Here is a 22079-nt window from a genome sequence, read left to right as displayed (position 1 = left end):
CTAATTATTAGAGAAATGCAAATCAAAATTTCAATAAAGGCACCACCTCACACTGGTCAGAATGGCCATCATTTAAAAGTCTATGAATAACAAATGCTGGAGAGGGTACGGAAAAAAGGGAAACCTCCTACACTGTTGGTGGGAGTGTAAATTGGTGCAGCCACTATGGAAGACAGTATGGAGGTTCCTTAAAAAACTAAAAACAACGCTACCATGTGACCCAGCTACCACATGACCCGGCAATACAACTCCTGGCATATGTCTGGAGAAAACGTGGTTCAAAAGGATACACGCACCCCAGTGTTCATTGCTGTGCTATTTACAATAGCAAAGACACGGAAGCAACCTACATGTCCATCAACAGATGAATGGATAAAGAAGATGCAGTACATATACACAATGGAATATTACTCAGCTATTAAAAAGAGTGAAACAATGCCATTTGCCAACATGGATGGACCTGGAGATATAATAAGTGAAGTAAGGTAGAGAAAGACCAATATGATATTGCTTATATGCAGAATCTAAAAAAAAAGAAAAAAAAAGAAATGATATCTACTGCTTTTGAGAGGTGAACAATACAACTCCAAACCCCCATCCTGATAGTCTGTTTTTCTAGAAGCATTTTTAAAATCAAGTGTCTTAGCCAGGGTCTTATAAAACACAGCCTGATTCAGAAAAGCAAGTACTGACCATATGGGGGTTGTATAAGCCTAAGGCAACAGGATGACGGAAAAAGACAAGTGAAGTGAGGAAAGATGTATCAGTGTGATGCAATGCATGACCTCACTGGCCATTACGTCACAAAACTGCAGGTTACTTGCCAAGTGTGTTTGCTCACAAAGGTTGAAAGGAAAACACACATATACATTTCAGAGTGGAGAAAGTAGGAGAAATGTATCTGCCTAGTTCCCTCACACCTCCTCATTTCCACTAGTCGAATCTCATACCCCAGGGTACTAACTCCCCATCACTTCCAGTTACATCCTCTGGTCCCTTGGCAGCTTCTCACGAAGCCAGACCCCATTCCCTTGGTATGGCATTTTACCCCGGTGTGGAAGTGGAGTGATAAGTTGGCACTCACAGGTAAATGGGTAAGACAGGACATGAGGGTCTTTCAGGTGCAGGGCTTCAACTTTTACTACCTGTAGCTCCAAAAACTCAGGAGGGATCACCCACAAAATGGAATGATGGCAGCACAATTTGAAAAGTGGGCAGTATCTCAGAGATGAGCCCAAGAAGGCACATGAGTTTGTGTCCAATACAAGTTAGCCCAAGTAAGACAAAAGGATGGTTTGGACTAGAGTAGTGACCGTGGGGACAGAGAAAAGAGGCCAATATCACTGTGATGATGACTACCACCACGAAATTAAAAGATGCTTGTTCCATGGAAGAAAAGCTATGACAAACCTAGACAGCATATTAAAAAGCAAAGACATCATTTTCCTGACAAAGTCCATATAGTCAAAGCTATGGTTTTTCCATCAGTCTTGTACAGATGTGAGACTTGGACCATAAAGAAAGCTGAGCACAGAAGAATTGATGCTTTTGAACTGTGGTGCTGGAGAGGACTCTTGAGAGTCCCTTGGACAGTAAGGAAATCAAACCAGTCAATTCTAAAGGAAATCAACCCTGAATATTCATTGGAAGGATTGATGCTGAAGCTCCAATACTTTGGCCACGTGATGCAAAGAGCTGACTCACTGGAAAAGACCCTGATGCTGGGAAAGGTTGAGGGCAGGATGAGAAGGGGATGATAGAGGATGAGATGGTTGGATGGCATCACCAATTCAATGGACATGAGTTTGAGCAAACTCTGGGAGATGGTGATGGACAGGGAAGCCTGGCATGCTGCGGTTCATGGTGTCAAAAAGAGTCGGACACAACTGAGACACTGAACAAAATCAACAAAGTGACCATGGGGATGGAGAAACAAGGGACAGATTTAGGGTACATTTTGAAGGTAGAGTAAATAGTACTTTCTAATGAACCCTTTACAAGAGGTCAGGGAAAGGAAGGAGGAAGGATTCATGGATGACCCATATGTGTTTTACTTGAACAACTGGTTGGTACATGATATCATTTCTGAGATATGGGATATGGAAGGGATTGATATTTAGTGTAATACTGTCCATATTTTGGTCAAAACCATTTTGTGTTTCTGGTTCGTTTTTTAAGACTGAAGCATTAGAATTAACAACCACATCCCAGGACAATTCCATTCCCTAATTCAGTCAAAGGCCAGCCCTACACGTGAATAGGACCACTTACCACTGGCATAATGTAGTTGGCAATACATGAACCTATTCTCCCCAGAAGATTTCCTCCATCTATTTGCCAACTACCCACAATTTATATTCTGATTATCTGTTGTGTATGTGTTTGTGCTCAGTAGTGTCTGATTCTTTGCAACCCTATCAACCATAGCCCGCCAGGTTCCTCTATCTATAGGATTTTCCAGGCAAGAACACTGGAGTGGGTGGCTATTTCCTCCTCCAGGGGAACTTCCCGACCCAGGGATCGAACCCACATATCTTGCATCTCCTGCATTGGCAGGCAGTTTCTAGTTTCTAGTGCCAGCTATGAAGCCAAAGTATCTATTGCTGTCATCTCAAACTTTGTGGCTTAAAACAGCAACGTTAATGCTGTTCACAACAATGGGCAAGGTTTGGCAAAGTGGGCTTATCTTGGTTTCATGTGACATCAATTGGGGTGGCTCAGTGTGGAGTTAGAGGACCTACATCCCAGATGGCTCCTCACATTGACTGGCAAGTTCACGCTGGCTGGCAACTAAGAGCTCAGCCAGGACTGAGGGCCAGGAACTTCATTTCCTCTCCACAAGTGCCTTTCCGTGGGCTGGCTGGCTTTTGTCACAGCATCTGGCCCAGGTCCAAGAATGAACACCCCCAGTGATAGGAAGTAGATTCTGCCATATTCTATTGGTCAAGCATTCACAGAACTCTGATTCAAGGGGAGGGGGCTAGATATCACTTCTCAATGGGAAAAGTGTCAAAAATTTGGTTGCCATGTTTTAAAACGGCACAAGTTAGAACCCTGAGCTTCCCTGGTGGCTTAGATGGTAAAGAATCTGCCTGCCAATGCAGGAGACCTGGGTTCAGTCCCTGGGTCAGGAAGATCCCCTGGAGAAAGAAATGGCTACCCACTCCAGTACTCTAGCCTGGAGAATTCCATGGACAGAGGAGCCTGGCGGGCTACAGTCCATGGGGTGGTAAAGAGTCGGACACGACTGAGCCACTGAGCACAGGTTAGAACCCATAAGCTGCCACTAGGTAATGGTGTCCTTGGTTGCATGGTGATGGAGTTGGGGACCCTTAACCCATTGACTGTCCACTAATGTGATTTTGTCAGATGAACTCTTGATACCTCTCAGGTCCCTGAGTGAATGGTAGCCAGGATGGAGAGAACAATATAGATAATAATATAGCTAAAACTTTTTGAGCACTTAACATGTGTCAGACATTGTTCTGAGCACTTTACGTGCATCAGCTCATTGAATCCTCCCAGCAATCCAATGAGGTAACAACATTTTTATCACTATTTTATAGACAAGGAAAGCATGGCACAGAAGGGTTAAATGATTTGTCCAAAGTTGTACAAGGAGTAGTTGACCTGCGGCTTCCAGCCCAGATCTGTCTACGCTCTAGAGCCCACACTCAAAACAATTACACTGCATTGGAAAGGGTAGAGATGGGCTTGTCAAAGACAGAGGGGCTGCCAGGCCACAGCCCTGAGCAGGACCCAAGGGTTTATCAAGCCTTCATTGGCAGCAGCTTTATAGGAAGAGGTATGTGTGAAATATCAGAGCTCTTGGGATTTTCCACCACAGAAGATTTATGGTCTGGAAAAGCATAAAAAGAAATGAATACTTATTGTAGAGTACCTTTTTTGCCAGGCATTACACTAAGTGCTTCATGTGCATTAATTTCATATAATTCTCTGAATAATCATGTGGTAAGTATTATTATTATTGCCATTTCACAGCTGGGGAAATTGAAAGAGATTAAGTAACTCAGTCAAGGTCACATAGATGATGAGTGGCCATGATGGGATTCTAGATCAGATCCAACTCTAAACCTGAACTGTTAATCATCATGTGTGAAACTTGGGGTTCAGTCTATAGCAGCATAGCCTCAGGGTTGGGACTGCTATGTAGCGTCTTGGGGGAAAGATTGCTGAAAAAGTTAGGAAAAGGAGCACGACACTCTGAGTCCATCTAGTCCATCATACTGCTGTTAACCAAGCATCACGTCTAGCTGGTTGCATCCTTTTGTGCCTACTTCCTTTTATCTAAGATCTCATTAACAGCCAAGAATACTGACTCTACAAGGTACAAGCTACTCTGAGCAAATCCATCTCCAATTATTCTCCTCTTTATTCCCAGTTAATTAATAGCTAACTATTGAAGAAAGATTAAAATACTTGACTTCCTGATGACATTGAACAATTAAGTTCTCAACTGTCTTCACAAGTCTAATCACTATCTAAGTGGAGATTAATAGAGAAGAATCCTCTCTCCATCAAATTCCCTTTTGCAACCAACTACCCATTCCAGGCTTCTGACGCTTCCAAGATACTTTCCAGGAAGCAAGTTTAAATCTTGGCTCACTCAAGTAAACATTTCCAACCAATCAGCCCACTGTTAATTGCAAAATAACTAGTTGTCCAGAAAAGGGAGGAAGTGGTAACCAAAGAGGGCCTAGATTTCAGGATTCCAGTTGGGCCACTTAAATGCTTCCTGAAGGTATGCCCAAAGAGAGGTGGTTCAAGCCTCCCTTGCTTCCTCCCCTGCAGATTTCTAAATCCTGGTAGCCTGGTGCCTTGACCTTCAGCTCTAACCCCTCTCTAGTTTGGGGCAACACAAACTCTCTAGTTTAGAGAGCTATAAAGACCTAAGACTAGAAGCCCATCATTCTGAGGCCTGTGATGAGTCCTAACCTAGGTTTGTAGACTGATATCCTGGGATTAACCTGAGATCTCCATCTCACTAACACTTTTGGCATCTCTCATCCTAACCTGACCTGGAGTTCAATATGCTTCTACTCAGATGCTTCCTTTCAAAATGGTTCTCCTAGCCAGCTTTCATTGGCCAGACCTAGCCATCAGTACATGAGCCACTTGTCCTAGAGACACCTCCTGAAAGAGTTCACAGCAACTGTGTCATCCTTAATTCTAGTTATCATAGGAGCTGAGGGAGAAAGCTACCACTTCCAGCTGATGGCAGCAGCCTGTTAAGTAGCTGTCAAATAGTGACCCTATAGACACAAAGCCCCACCCCCCACCCCCACCACCCCCCCAGCAAGAGCCCCAGAGGCATCACTCTGTGGTAGCATCTCATCACTGTCTGCAGGGACTTGGATAAGTTAAACCTTGCCTCTGAAAGTCTAAAGCACCCAGGTAGGGGAACAGGCAGGACTATTATTCTTTATTTCCTATTTTGGCAGCTGCTAAAACCCTGGTGGGGCTTCCCAGGTGGCTCAGCAGTGAAGAATTCACCTGCCAATGCAGGAGACACAGTTTGATCCCTGGCCCAGGAATATCCCCTGGAGAAGGGAATGGCAACTCACTCCTGTATTCTTGCCTGGAGAATCCCATGGACAGAGAAGCTTGGTGGGCTACAGTCCATGGGGTCACAAAGATTCGGACATGACTTGGCAACCAACCACCAGCAACAACAATAAAGCTCTGGTAGATGCAGACCTGGAGCTCTGAAGAGCAGTAAGTTTCATCTTGACCTACTTCTGATCATGCGCCCTGTGACATATAATAATAGCCGCTCAGCCCACCCTATCTAGACTCATTATGTCTGATGGTTCCATGTCTTCTCCATTGGGCAGACTCTAAACACTGGGAGTTCAGACATTGTTTTCTCAAGGAACTAAAATTGCACCATTGGCCTGCGCTTCCTCAAAGCAACTATATTGTATCTCAGAGACAGAAAAGAGAACAGATTCCAGTTTTATGTCAGCTTTACCCATAAAAGAGAAGGTTCACCTACACTCTAGCCATGTAGAAGGCATGAGGGATCCTAAAGGGTTCGTTGCAAAACCTGGAGAGTAAGAGGAAGGCAGTGGTCATTTTTCCTGAACCTAAGTAAGTGTCCTCAAATATGGGCAGTTGTATAGAGGTAAATAGAAGTAGGGGAATTGGGTGAGACCTCACCACTAATATTGATCATCATTAAAATCCTACAAGCCCTGGTACTAATTAAACCTGGGAACAAATAAAAGGGTGGAGGACCTCAAGATCTGAAAGTTTGGGGGCCTTAATTCAGTAACAACAACTTCCGGTTATTACTGAGTGCTTTCTGTGTATAAGGCATGTTATATATGTGTCTCATTCAGGTTTGGCAGCTATGGTAGAGATTCATACTAGAGCTGGATTGTCTAAGAGTTGGGCGGGGCGGGGGGGTGGGATCTAAGGCTAGGAGGAACAGCAAAACCACTCTGATGCTTGAAAACAGAGGGCTAGATCCCCCAAGCCCGAGTGCACAAAAATGCAGGATGCAGGTTCTGAGAGTGTCTGAGATCTGCTCCCCAGATAGAAATTCAGCTCGGGGAGTCTTTCCCTCCAGGCTTAGTTATCCTCTCTATTAAACTTCTTGGTGACTTTAGCTTCTTGTATCAGGGCTAATCCTTTCTAGATTCCATCTCTTTTTGCCTTCACAGGAACTTTAGCCCTTAAGTTATCTCCTCTGGGCAATATTTTATCCTCATTTTTTGTCTTTTTGTCACTTCCTTCATCTGATGGAACTTAAAAATATGTATTTATGAACGAAACTATGGAGGCAGTGAAAAGATCCATGCCTGCCAGGCGTTCAGGGAGAGAGAGAAAGGGATACAATAGTCTAAGCAACAGGGCATTTTTAGGGCAGTGAAAACATTCTGTATGATACTATAATGATGAACATATGAAATGTTGCAGTTGTCAAAATCCATGACTATACAACACAAAGAGTGAGCCCAAATTTAAACTATGAACTTTAGTTAGTAATATATATCAGTATTGGTTCATTAATTGTAACATCAACTGGAGTAATGCAAGATGGTAATAATAAGGGGAAACTGTGGAGGAGAGAGAGAGGACATGTGTGGGAACTCTCTGTAGTTTGGGTTCAATTTTTCTGTAAACTCCAAAATTCTCTAAAAAAAGAAAGTCTGTTTAAAAAAACAAAAACAAAATTACTTATGCTGATTGCCTTTCTCATTAAAAGGATCCATGGCTCCCTGGAGAAATGGCTGTTTCCAGATCTAAGGTAGAAAATGTTTAAGATGATACTGAGGCATCTTGTCATACCAAGTAAGCAAGGATGCTATTCAAGCCTACTGAGGATACGTCAAAAGGAATCAGGAGCCAATTTGCAGGGGCTTCTACCGACCAAAGACTGTCAAATTAACTGAGCATTAAAAAAAGAGTGTGGTTGATTCAAGCACATCAAGAATATAAAATTCTACAACTTCATGATGATACTCAAGAAAAAAAAAACTCACTGATTATCACTGGTGATTTCTAGAGCAACAACTGATTAAGCTAAAAATTAATAAAGGTAAAGAGTTAAGCATTGATTCTGCATTTCTTGGTCAAACAGTATTTCAAGGTCACTAAAAGATTTGAGAAGGAAAGTTCTTCATCATGGAGAATTCCACTAATCAATGCAAAAGGAATGATAGGATGATAAAATCACCATTTCACAACTCCAAATTAAATAATGGATTTAGAAAAGATCATCAGTGAACTCTAAACCTATTAGGTGAAAATTTAACAAGAAATAGGCCAAACACACCTACTAAAAAAATCAATTTCATCCCTAAAACGGGGACAGACACAATGTGCTTTCTGACTGATGCAATTAAATGTACATATAACCACCTACAAAGTATTTTGCCAAAAGAAATAAACCTGAAACAAATCAATCCTCTAGTCTAGATCTAAATACCAGTGTATGGGAAATAAAAGAGGGGAACAGATTAATTGGTACCAGAAGAAGGTAATCAGCCAAATGCAGAAAATGGAGCATTTTAAGGAAAAAATAAACCAATTTCTCCAATAGCATAGTGTCTTAGCCAGATTCAGGCTACTATAACAGAATATATAATAGATTGGATGGCTTTATAAGCAACAGAAATTTGTTTCCTACATTTCTGGGGCCTGCACACCCAAGATAAGGGTGACAGCACGGTTGGGTTCTTGGTGAGGGCTTACTCCTTGATTCCGGACAGCTGTGTCCTTGCTGTGCCCTCACACGATGGAAGGGGTGATGGAGCACTAAATAAAAGCACTAATTCCATTCATGAGGGCTCCACCCTCATGACATAATCACCTCCCAAAGGCCCTTCCTTCTAATACTACCATATTGGAGGGTTAGGATTTCAACATATGAATTTGAGGAGGGTATGGACACAAATACTCAGGCTATTACACATGGGAAGAAAAGGAGGAAGGGAAACTGAAATAAAATAGAAATTCTATTCTGTTTATAGAGTAAAAGAGACTTAAGAAACACAGTCACAGAATGTAATGTGTGGTCCTTGTTTGGATCCTGACTTACACTAACCATTTCTTAGGATAAACAGGGAAATTCAAATATGAACTGAGTATTAATGAAGTATTCTTAACTTTGTTCAGTTCAGTTCAGTCGCTCAGTATTGTCCAACTCTTTGCGACCCCATGAAGGCATGCCAGGCCTCCCTGTCCATCACCAACTCCCGGAGTTCACCCAAACTCATGTCCATCGAGTCGGTGATGCCATCCAGCCATCTCATCCTCTGTCGTACCCTTCTCCTCCTGCCCCCAATCCCTCCCAACATCAGAGTCTTTTCCAATGAGTCAACCCTTCGCATGAGGTGGCCAAAGTATTGGAGTTTCAGCTTTAACATCAGTCCTTCCAAAGAACACCCAGGACTGATCTCGTTTAGGATGGACTGGTTGGATCTCCTTGCAGTCCAACGGACTCTCAAGAGTCTTCTCCAAAACCACAGTTCAAAAGCACCAATTCTTCGGTGCTCAGCCTTCTTCATAGTCCAAATTTCACATCCATACATGACCACTGGAAAAACCATAGCCTTGACTAGACGGACTTTTGTTGGCAAAGTAATGTCTCTGCTTTTGAATACGCTATCTAGGTTGGTCATAACTTTCCTTCCAAGGAGTAAGCGTCTTTTAATTTCATGGCTGCAATCACCATCTGCAGTGATTTTGGAGCCCCCCCAAAAAAGTTTGACACTGTTTCCACTGTTTCCCCATCTATTTCCCATGAAGTGATGGGACCAGATGCCATGATCTTCGTTTTCTGAATGTTGAGCTTTAAGCCAACTTTTTCACTCTCCTCTTTCACTTTCATCAAGAGGCTTTTTAGTTCCTCTTCACTTTCAGCCATAAGGGTGGTGTCATCTGCATATCTGAGGTTATTGATATTTCTCCTGGCAATCTTGATTCCAGCTTGTGCTTCATCCAGCCCCGCATTTCTCATTATGTACTCTGCATATAAGTTAAATAAGCAGGGTGACAATATACAGCCTTGACGTACTCCTTTTCCTATTTGGATCCAGTCTGTTTTTCCATGTCCAGTTCTAACTGTTGCTTCCTGACCTGCATACAGGTTTCTCAAGAGGCAGGTCAGGTGGTCTGGTATTCCCATCTCTTTCAGAATTTTCCACAGTTTGTGGTGACCCACACAGTCAAAGGCTTTGGCATAGTCAATAAAGCAGAAATAGATGTTTTTCTGGAACTCTCTTGCTTTTTTGATGATCCAGTGGATGTTGGCAATTTGATCTCTGGTTCCTCTGCCTTTTCTAAAACCAGCTTGAACACCTGGAAGTTCACGGTTCACATATTCCTGAGGCCTGGCTTGGAGAATTTTGAGCATTACTTTACTAGTGTGTGAGAAGAGTGCAATTGTGCAGTAGTTTGAGCATTCTTTGGCATTACTTTTCTTTGGGATTGGAATGAAAACTGACCTTTTCCAGTCCTGTGGCCACTGCTGAGTTTTCCGAATTTGCTGGCATATTGAGTGCAGCACTTTCACAGCATCATCTTCCAGGATTTGAAATAGCTCAACTGGAATTCCATCACCTCCACTAGCTTTGTTCATAGTGATGCTTTCTAAGGCCCACTTGACTTCACATTCCAGGATGTCTGGCTCTTAACTTTGTTAGAAGTGACAATATTATTGTGGTTATATACTTTGTTAGAAGTGACAATATTATTGTGGTTATATACTAAGTAAGTCATTAGCATTTAAAAAGTTACATAAACTATATGCATACCTGTGGGTGAATATATAACCTTTTAAGAAGACATTGACTCTAGGAGTAGAAAGGTTAGATACTGGTTGAAAGAGCAACTTTTTCTTTTCTTCATTTGGTTGCTAGAGCACATTAGTGTCAGAACAGCAGAGACAGACACAGAAGCAACTAAAGACTTCAATATTGGGTTAAAGGAAATGGGTGACACAAAGCACTCTGCTTGCAAACCCACTGATTGGAAGGCCCCCATGAAATTAGCTGGCTACTAAGGCTGCCAGCAATTTAAAAGGTCGTCTTATAGGCTGGAAATCAATAGAGCTTCTGATCCAAAAGCTTTCTTTCCAGAAGTTGGTAAGGGAAATTGTCCAGGACTTCAAAATAGATTTGCGTTTCCAGAATACAGCCGTAGGGTACTTCGGAAATCCATTGAAGCATACAGGGTGGTTTTTATCTGAAGATTTTATTTAAACTGTGAGTCATCTGAGATAAGAGAATCTCTATCATGCCCTAGGATGCCCTGGTAGCCTGCTCAGTTGAGTGAGAAAGAGCTTAAGTTAAGGCAGTTTTTATGTGTTGTACAGTAAATTATGAAAGATACTTCAAGTCATGACTTTTTTTCAACGAAATGTTTACCTGTTGGCTTTGAGCTTACATCATCCCATCATTGACTTTAGATGAGTGTGAAGAGTGAATACCGAGATTAACAAAGGGAGCACTGTGGCTCGAGAGAAGCAAACTGCTTATCTGCAGAAAGGGTGCATGATATATCTTGCTCCTCATGATATATATTAGTGAGTTGTAATAGAATACAACAACTATTCTAATTGTAGTACCAACTAGAATACTACAACATGTACTGGACCCTTTTGCAATAACATTGCTTATGATTTGATCCAATTAGTTAATAATTGAAACTGTTTTTTAAAAATTGAATCTGAGTAAGTATCTAGACCCAACTACTAATTTAGAAGAAATACAGATGACAGAGGAACATGTTAAACACCATGGGATAGCTTTCAGCAAAATCCAGGCAGCGGAATACTCTGCTGGACAAACGACTCAGTTTCTTCAATAAAGAAATTTCAAAGAATAAAAAGCTATGTGAGAAACCTATAAATAAAAGAAATGTAAGAGACATATCCATTGATTACAGTGTGTGGACCTTATTTGCATCCTGATTCAAATAAATAGGAAAAAATGACATTTATGAGACAACTGAAAATTTATCATGAATGAATATTTGATTATAATTAAAGACATTAATTTAGATGTATTATGAACATTTTGTGGATTTTTATCCTTTTTCTTTTACAGATATACATTGTTAATAGTTACAGATGAAATTATGCAATATCTTTTATTTGACTCAAAATAATACAGGAATGGATCTGTTCTCACCACTGCTATTCAACATTGTGTTGATGGTGAAATTAAATTAAAGAAAATCTAAACAAATGGAGAGTGATGCTATGTTAATGTGGTGAAAACCTTAATTTGTTAATATGCCAATTCTCTCCAAATCAATCTATATGTTAAACAGAATTTCAATCAAAATTCCAGCAGGATATTTTATAGAGATCAACAAGCTTATTAAAAAACATATGGAAAAGCACAAGAGATAGAAAAGCCAAAACAATCTGGAAAAAAAAACAAAGTCATAGGACTCACGATATATGCTCTCAGAGCTTTCTATAAAGCAACAGTAGTCAAGTGTCAGGATAAACATACAGATGACTGGGTCAGAATATAGTCTATAAGTAGATCTACACATATGTGCTAAATTGATTTTTGACAAAGGTGCAGAGGCAATTCAATGGAGAAAAGTATAATTGTCTCAACAAATGCTATTGGATCAAATAAATGTCTATATGCAAAAAATAAAACTAAAGAAAATGTTAACCTAAACTATACAATATTAACTCAAAAAAATCATACAAAATATAGAAGAAAATATTCCTGATCTGATGTTCAGTAAAGAATTCTTAGACATAACATCAAAGACATGATTCATAAAAGAAAATAATGATTATTTAGAACATCAGAATTTTACATTCTCCTCTTAGAAAGACACTATATTGAAATGAAAACACAGTCTATAGACTGGGAGAAAATATTTGCAAGCTATATATCTGATAAAGAATTTATATGCTATCTTTCTATATCTCAAAATTCAACAGTAAGAAAACAAATATTCCAATGAAAAAAAAATGAGTGATAGGAACATAGGGGCTCTTTATACTGTTCTATCTACTTCAGCATCAAAATCTAAAATATACTTACCCCTAAAAATGGAGTCTGAGAAATCTGGCCATACATATTTGTGATAAAATATAGGCTTTTCTACAGGTGAGATTTATCGTTTCCTTATTTGTGATAGAATATGGGCTTTTCTGGGTGAAATTTACAGTTTCCTTAGATAGGTGATGATGAGGATGATAATAATGATGATGATAGATAAGACAGATAGAAACTGTTAGTGTTAGTTGCTCAGCCGTGTCCAACTCTTTGAGACCCCATGGGCTGTAGCCAGGCAGGCTCCTCTGTCCATGGAATTCTCCAGGCAAGAATACTGGAGTGGGTTGCCATTTCCTTCTCCAGGGCATTGTCCTGATCCAGGGACAGAATGCAGAGTGTCCTGCATTGTAGGCAGATTCTTTACTGTCCGAGCCACCAGGGAAGCCTTATACATGTTTATATAGGAGCTATTTTTAATATATTGTAGAGCATTTTTAAATTAAATGCTTTGCAGTTTATAAAATATAAGTATGCTCTATCCACACCTCAGAACAATTAAGTCAGAATCCCTGGAATTTGAGGCCTGGACATGGGCATATTTTCAAAGTTTCTCAGGTGATTCTAGTATACCGCCAGGGTTGACAAACATTGCTTTGGGAGAATTGTGATAAGAAAGTGAAGGCTCATCCTTTAGTGTGAAAAGCACTCAAAGCCCACTATTTCCTGAAGCAAGCACCACCACTGTAATCACTCACCCAGCATAAGAGCTTCACTCACACCCTGCCCTGTCCTCACACACCGAAATCTTCTCTTAAAGCCTCTAGGGATCTTGATTTATAGGCCTTTTGTCCTCTTTCATGTGTCTCCTTCTCGCCAGGATACTAAATGGACATGGAGGTATCTAAGCAACTCTTTGTGAGCATGTGTGTATGTGTGTTTCACAGATCGAAAGGTCACAGAGTATAGATTTCCCAGGGACAAAGAAAAGTGTAACAGAGAACAGGTCACTGAATCAATTTCAGAAGTAGTATCCGTTAAGTCAATAAGCAGAAGCGAAGCACAATTTGGTTCTTATCATGCTGCTACCTTTTATAATTGGGGAAATAAAGGAGAAAAACACACCTAAGAGATCAGCCTGGCTAGCATCTCTGTTGTTCAGAAAGTTCTCTTTCTATCTCTATCTCGCCCCTTAAGCATTGGATAAGATGGCTTAAGTGAACTTAGGCCCATGGAGTTCAGAGTCTATGAAACCCCTAAAATCCTGTGAACAGTTCTTTGTGTGTGTACATTTTTCTAAGAAGAAGTCTCATAACTTCCATCAGATTCTCAAAGAATATTAACAATCTGGGACTTCCCTAGTGATCCAATGGTTAAGACCGTGCTCCCAATACAGGGGGCCCAGGTTCAATCCTTGGTCAGAGAACTGGATGCTGCATGCCACAACTAAAAAGCCTGCATGCCAAAAGAAAGATCTTGTGTGCCTCAGCTAAGACCTGATTTAGCCAAATAATTTTTTTAAAAAGAATATCAACAATCACTATCTTAAACAAAGGTGTACATGTGTGCACACGCACACACATGTACACTCACACACACATCCTGTCTTTAGGGATGTTTTAGTTTTTGGTCACACCCCAGCAGACCCCAGAGTTATTTCTGCAGGTGAAAAATAGCTGATCTGATCTCACCACTGCTTCTTTTCTTTTCCTTTTGCACTTACTTTTAGTATCTGCCCTGTCCTGCTGTTCATTTCTTTGGTTATCAGGTCTTACACTGTGTGCACAGGGTTACATAGGTGTCAGCCATTGTAGTTCTTACATCTACTCATCCTGAACTCTACCTCGACTTTATCCTGCTTGTGTGGCCCCACTTCCAGGTTCCTGCTGCTGTGCCTTCCCATGTAACTGACTCACAAAGGACTTCTACCTGCTACTACCAGATCTCAGTCCCCACCCATTCTTGGCCTGCCTCCTCCCTTGGCCCTTAATAGCTGAGGAGCACAGAATGATAAACAGAACTATCTAGTTAGGGGGAAATGGTCCACATAGGCAAGCAGTGGAAAATGAAATCCAGCTCGATTAAGTTAGGATCAGGTTACAAAGGTCTTTGAAATAAGGCTGACACGGTGGACACCCCCCCCCACCCGCCCACCAAGGAGAAAATGAGGAACCACTGGAGATTTTTTAACTGGGAAAGTAGCATGATCAAAGCAATGCTTTAGGGCAGCATTTCTGAAAAAGTGATGGATGTAATATTAATTGATGTTACATGTAAAAGAAGTTTTGTGGTCAATTAAGCATGGGAAATGCTGGGTTAAAGAAAGTTAAAGATGTTTCTTTAATCACAGAACTTCTCGGACCCTTTAACATGCTAATCTTGTACATCATGAATTTTCAGGAGGGATTTGAACATTCCCTGGTTCCTAAACTTGTGTTAGCACAAAATCCTCTTTTTTAATGGGGGTTAACATCTAGTCAAGGCTATGGTTTTTCCAGTGGTCATGTATGGATGTGAGAGTTGGACTGTGAAGAAAGCTGAGCACCGAAGAATTGATGCTTTTGAACTGTGGTGTTGGAGAAGACTCTTGAGAGTCCCTTGGACTGCAAGGAGATCCAACCAGTCCATTCTGAAGAAGATCAGCCCTAGGATTTCTTTGGAAGGAATGATGCTAAAGCTGAAACTCCAGTTCTTTGGCCACCTCATGTGAAGAGTTGATTCACTGGAAAAGACTCTGATGCTGGGAGGGATTGGGGGCAGGAGGAGAAGGGGATGACAGAGGATGAGATGGCTGGATGGCATCACTGACTTGATGGACATGAGTCTGAGTGAACTCCGGGAGTTGGTGATGGACAGGGAGGTCTGGTGTGCTGCGATTCACGGGGTCGCAAAGAGTTGGACACGACTGAGCGACTGAACTGAACTGAACAGCAACAACAAAACATTCCTAAACCACAATTTGGGAAACACAACTTTAGAAAGATTAATCTGGCCATGGTATAGAGGTGAGGCGGAAGTGAGATGAAAGCAGGCCTGGAGACTGTGGGCAGCAAAGCAGGTCTGGTGGAACAGCAGCCCATGCTACCACCTCGACAGTGAGACTTAAGTGGGACTGCCAAGCCAAGAAACTGTGTGAAGAGCAACAGTGGGCACTGGGGTTAAGCTTCTGAAGGAAGGCAGAAACTGTCTTATTCCTCTTTTATCACTTACACTGTAGTATCTAGCAAAAAATTTGCATATTAGAGAAATAGACATACTCACTGGCCATTATGATATTCCCAGCACCAAAGATTTAATAAAATTGCTTTTTTCTGTTCCACTCTAAAAGTAGTTTACCTGGTGTTTTTAGAGTGTTTTTAGATATAATTAGCACAGTTTGCAAAACTAGTTTACTATTCACATTGCAACAGTAAACTACTAATAGTTGGGACTGGGGTTATCTAAACTGAAAGAGTTTCTTTTTATCCACTTTCAAGGCAGATTGTAAATTTTGGTGAGAGTGTTGGACTGAGAGCTTTTGTATGAAAGAGAGGAGGGAATCAGGGAGGATGAAGATAAAGAAAGAATGTTCTATCCCAGGGACACTTTGATTTGTTACTCTGCCTGCCTCCCAAAGCTTTCATGGTATCCTTTGGCCAATAGCTATATAGGTTACAGAGCCATGGTTATGTGAAAAACACTCAACAATAAAAGTTAACGACTTCACTAGCCAGAGAAACCTGACTGAGGTAGGAAATTCCAGAGCAAAATTAGAAGAAATTCAGCTTGGTGTATCAGGGTTTGCAGAATTAGTCCCCATGACTTTAAAATCCTCGTGTCATGGCTCTCTCAATTGATGCCAAGTCAGTTATAACAAGTTGTGGAGTTTAGGCTGTTCTCCCAAGATTTGACTTTAACTTTACTTTCTGGTCACATTTTTAAATTAACTAACATGTTTTTGACTTTTCATAGCCTCTTTTAGTAGAAGCAGTCCCTGGTGAAGGCACGACACATGGTTTCCCAAGAGAGTTCCAACAGCCTTCAGTACATCATCCATGTTAACAGGATCAACAGGGTAGCTGAAGATTCTTAGGCAATAAATACAGCCCCAGTTCAAGTGGAGCTGAACTGTACTGTGACTCCCCCAGGGGTGCTGAGCTATCTATATAAAACTATACACAGCAAAACTAGCACATCAGTCTGTATGTCCATTTCTTCATCTGTAAAATATGTATAATAACAGCACCTACTTCATGCGATTGAGAGAAAGATTTAATGAGTTCATACATGTACAATGCTTAGTACAATGCCTGATAACAGTAGGTGCTCACTGTTAACTATTTTTACCATTATTGTTGTTGCTGCTGTTGTTGTTGTTAATAGAACACATTATCAAAGCTGAACAATCTAACAAGATACAACTATATAGTGGTTGGCAGAAGGAAGGTTTTCCTATAGGAACATGCCCTATTTACTTCATTCTAGACCTTTCTATACCTTTCTCACTTGCATCCTCAAAGCTTATTTCCTCTATGGAAAACTGAGTGTAAAATCCTGAGTTTCTTTGCCATGTAGACCCCTTCAAATGTCCCCAGATATCAATACAGACTGAAGCACTCAAGTTTCCATAAAGTAATAAGGCAATGAAACAAGACTGTGATGAGAACGCTCCCACAAATAAGAACCAAGTCTTTTTCATTTTTGAATTCTCAGTCTAGTGCAGGGCCTGGCCCAGAGTAGACACTCAGTGAAATTTCACTGAACTGCAAGAGAAGAGAAGGAAGAAGTGGTTCTCAGCCTTCCCTAGCAGGGGTCACAGTGTTAGGCAGGAGAAGAACTGAGAGGGGGGTACTATTACCCACAGCATGACTGGGGACATGGCAAGGCTTTCATTTCAGAGTCACTTTCTCTTACATTAGATACAAATTCATTATTCCTTCAAGATGGCCTCAGCATCCTGTGTTGTCATCATCAACCACCAGCAAGCACTATGGTGTTAGGAGCAGAAGGTACAGTTCTGAAAGCACGTCCTGCCCAGAGTGATCATACACGCTGGCCCGTAATGCTACCTTATCTTCTCAGTACAGTCTTCACTCTTTAAAACGTTAAGATATATACTTTATGCTATCTTTTATTGGTGGCTCAGTGGTAAAGAATCCACCTGTCAATGCAGGAGATACAAGAGATACAGGTTCAATCCCTGGGTCAGAAGATCCCTTGGAGAAGGGAATGACAACCCACTCTAGTATTCTTGCCTGGAGAATCCCATGGACAGAGGAGCCTGGTGGGCTACATTCCATAGGGTCGCGAAGAGTCGGACACGATTGAGCGACTAAACAACAACTACAACAATGGGATATATACTTGATACTATCAAGGATTAACATGCAGCAGAGATTAGGTGATCTGACTAACATGGAGAGAGCCAGATCTCAGCTCTTCTGTGGGAAATCTATAATTTTTTCAATGCTTCTATATTTTAATATTTTTGATACTTTTAATAAATGATATTATTATACAATTATATGTATTATACTCTTTATAGTTCTATTCTTTTACATTTGATTAGACATGTGGTAAGTACATGGTTCTCCTGAATAATAATGTGAGAAAGCATCCTTCTTGTAGATTTGGTGGCCAGTCTTCTGGTACTCTATGTTTATACCTGATGTCTTTGTCTGACACACTGGCATAGAACACATAGGTTAAGTGACTCTTACTTGTAGAGACTTGATGGGGCCAAGGTCCTGGCTGCATAACCAATCCAAGGGTGCAGTTTTTTTCAACGGTAGGAACAATGGTATGACATCAAATTTGGACAAAGAACCAAGAGAATTTATGAATCAAGACTGTCCAAAGTAGTAGAACTTAATATATAGTATGTAAAAAAATTAACTCAAAATGGATCAAAGCCCTAAATTCATAGAAGAAAACACAAGGGCAAATCTTCATTACTGTGGTTTGAAGCACAATTTCTTAAATATCACACCAAAAGAACAGGTAACAAAAGAAAAAATATTATTTAAATGCACCTCATTAAATCACAACGTTGTTAATCAACTATACTTCAATATAAAATGAGAGGTTTTTTTAAAATGCATTTCGCTGAAAGTGAAAGCTGGGGCTTCCCTGATGGCTCAATGTGAAGAATCCACCTGCCAGTGCAGGGGACACGGGTTGGATCCCTGGTCTGGGAAGACCCCACATGCTGCAGAACAGCTAAGTCCATGCACCACAACTACAGAGCCTGTGCTCTAGAGCCTGGGAACCACAACTACTGAGCCTACGCACAACAACTGAAGCCCATGCACCCTGGAGCCTGTGCTCAGCAACAAGAGAAGCCACTGCAGTGAGAAGCCCATGGAGTACAACTAGACAGTAGCCCCCACTCACCACAACTAGAGAAAGCCCAAGCAGCAATGACGACCTGCACAACCAAAATAAATAAATAATTTTTTTTAAGTGAAAACCTTTATGCATCAAAGGACATCAAGAGAGTGAAAAGACAACCCACAGAATGGGAGAAAACTACTTGCAAATCATGTTTGATAAGAATTTAACATCTAAAATATATAAAGAATTCCTATAACTCAACAACAAAAAGACAAATAATCCAACTTTTAAATGGGCAAAGGATTTGCAAAGACATTTGCCAAAGACGATATACAAGTGGCCAAGAAGCACAAGACAAAAGACTCCACATCATTACTTTTTAGGGAGATGTAAAGCAAAACCAAAAGAAGAGACTACTTTACTTCTACTAGAACAGCTATCATCTTTTAAAAATCAGAAAATAACAAGTGTTGATGCGAAGTTGTAGAAATTGCAGCCCTCATGCATTTGCCGATGAGAATGTAAAATGGTGAGGTCACTGTGGAAAATACTATGGCAGCTCTTCAAAAAGTTAAACGTAGACTTACCGTGAAAGTGAAAGCGTTGGTCACTCAGTCGTGTCCGACTCTGCAACCCCATGGACTGCAGCCCACCAGGCTCCTGTGTCCATGGAATTCTCCAGGCAAGAATACTGGAGTGGGTTGCCATTTCCTTCTCCAGGGGATCTTCCCAACCCAGGGATGGAACCCGAGTCTCCCACATTGCAGGCAGACACTTTACACCAGGGAAGTCCACGTGATTGAGCAATTCCACTTCTGAATTGAAAGTAGGACCCAAAAAACAGATATCTGTACACCAATGTTCATAGCAATCTTATCACAATAGCCAAGTGGAAACAACCCAAGTGTCCATCAACAGATAAATGGACAAATAAAATGTGATATAACCATACAATGGAATATTATTCAGCCACAAAAAAGGAATTAAAGATTGATACATGCTACAATATTGATGAACCTAGAAAATATTATTCTGAGCAAAATAAGCCAGGCACAAAGAACAAATATTACATAATCCCACTTATATGAAATATCTTGAATACTCAAATTCATATGGACAGAAATAGATTAGTGGTTTTCAGGGGCCAGGAATGGGAGGGATGGAAGAGGGGGAGTTATTGATTGATGGGTACAGAATTTCTTTTTGAAATGACAAAAATATTATAAATAGTGGTGATGGTTATACAACATTGTGAATATAATTAATGCCACTGAACTGTATACCTGCTGCTGCTGCTAAGTTGCTTCAGTCGTGTCCGACTCTGTGCGACCCCATAGATGGAAGCCCACCAAGGTCCCCCGTCCCTGGGATTCTCCAGCCAAGAACACTGGAGTGGGCTGCCATTTCCTTCTCCAATGCATAAAAGTGAAAAGTGAAAGTGAAGTCACTCAGTCGTGTCCAACTCTTCATGACCCCATGGACTACAGCCTACCAGGCTCCTCCGTGCATGGGATTTTCCAGGCAAGGGTACTGGAGTGGAGTGCCATTGCCTTCTCCAAACTGTACACCTAAAACAGTTTAAATGGAAAAGTTTATATTATATATATTTTATCACAAAAAATAAAGGAATTGCTTTATCTGTGTCAATGTTTATATTTGAAATAAGAAGCCATAACAGAAACAGAAGCAGTGCAAGGGCATTTTGATAGGGGACCCAAGAGAATCATGCCAACAACTTCAACCTTGCTTTTGCACAAGGATGGTGGTGGTTCAGTGTCCTGGTTCAATTTGCATCTCATTCTCATCAGCTGCTGCTTGCTGAGCTACAGGGTAGGAGGTATAGAGTCATCATGACTCTATACAAGAGATCGCTGAAGCCCTGAAAAATGAATGATCTCAACACTTGTGTTGGGGGGGTGGTGAGGGGGTCCAAGAACTGTGGGTAAAACCAACATGTTTGCTGCCCAGGAATATGAGGCATGGAACCAAGGAGCAGATTCCAAATGTAGAGTCCTGAGGATGCCAAGATGCAAGCTGATAGAGAGCCCAAAACATAGATCACCCAGTCCGAGGGCTTAGCAGAAATGTAGAACCAATATATGAAAGCAAAAACTGGAGAGAGGCTGGGAAACAAGCCCATGAAGTGAGCTGGGGCGGGGCGGGTGTCTAAATTAATCCTGAGCTGTCTGCCTCATATCTTTATAGGATTCTCATGTCTAATTTTACACTTAAAGGCCTAAAAAGAACAAAAAGTTGAAGGTATTTTGACATTATAAACCACAGTTATTAGATTCTTTTAAGAACGTTTCCTTTTAAGGAGAGAAGTTACCTGGGAAACTGACAGGAGCTATTAGCCTGAGAAGGGAAGAATTGCAACATGTAAATCTTTTCTCTTCTGCAAATGATCTATAGAAATAGCAGCATCCCTCAGACAGAGTAAAAGAATTTGAGGACATTTCATTGTAGTCACAGGGACTTTAGAAATGGATGACAGACTCCCTGACGATCCAGTGGTTACAACTTTGTCTTCCGATGCAGGAGTGCAGGTCTGATCCCTGGTCAGGGAGCTAAGATCCCACATGCATCCCGTCATGTGGAAGAAAATGGGGGGAAAGTCCAGTTTTGTTTTTACCAACCTCTAACTGATATTTAACCTTTTCTTCTATCACAAATGTAAGCAATGAACTATAGTAGTAGTCACAGTGCCTGCAACTTTGAAACCAGTAGGAATCCTTTTATATCATATTACAGAAGTTGTAGAGATTTCTAATTATCTTTTATGCTCATCACTGCTTTGGAAATTATGGTAGTGATTACTCTCACCACTAGATCTTGTTACTTAATGTGCTGACTTTATAAACCACAATTTACCAGACCACAAAAAAACAAAACATAAAACAAAAGCAAGAAACACAAAAGTAATGAACAATAAATAAAACAGAAGCAATATTATAACAAATTCAATAAAGACTTTAAAAATGGTCCACATCAAAAAAGGAAATATATTCTTTTTAAAAAAGAAAAAGGAAAGAAATGGATAAAAGAATTGTCTATTGCATGATAATTGGATATTGGATATTAGAAAGATTAAACAGATGTTCTGGGGGTGTTAGTACCTGCAATGGAAGCCCTACCCCCAAAGTGACCAAGCCCAAATGCTAGTTGTCCAAGCCTTTAGTGTCGTAAAGGCTAAGAGTGAAAAGGTAGAGAAAACTAGGACAGCAGAGTGGAGCTGAGGTGAAGAGTGAGATAAAACCTCCAACAGAGGAGATT

The sequence above is a fragment of the Bos mutus genome, chromosome X, assembly GCF_027580195.1.
Source record: "Bos mutus isolate GX-2022 chromosome X, NWIPB_WYAK_1.1, whole genome shotgun sequence".
In the NCBI taxonomy this organism is placed as follows: domain Eukaryota; kingdom Metazoa; phylum Chordata; class Mammalia; order Artiodactyla; family Bovidae; genus Bos; species Bos mutus.
The sequence above is the reverse complement of the archived record's forward strand: the minus strand, read 5'-3'. Positions refer to the sequence as shown.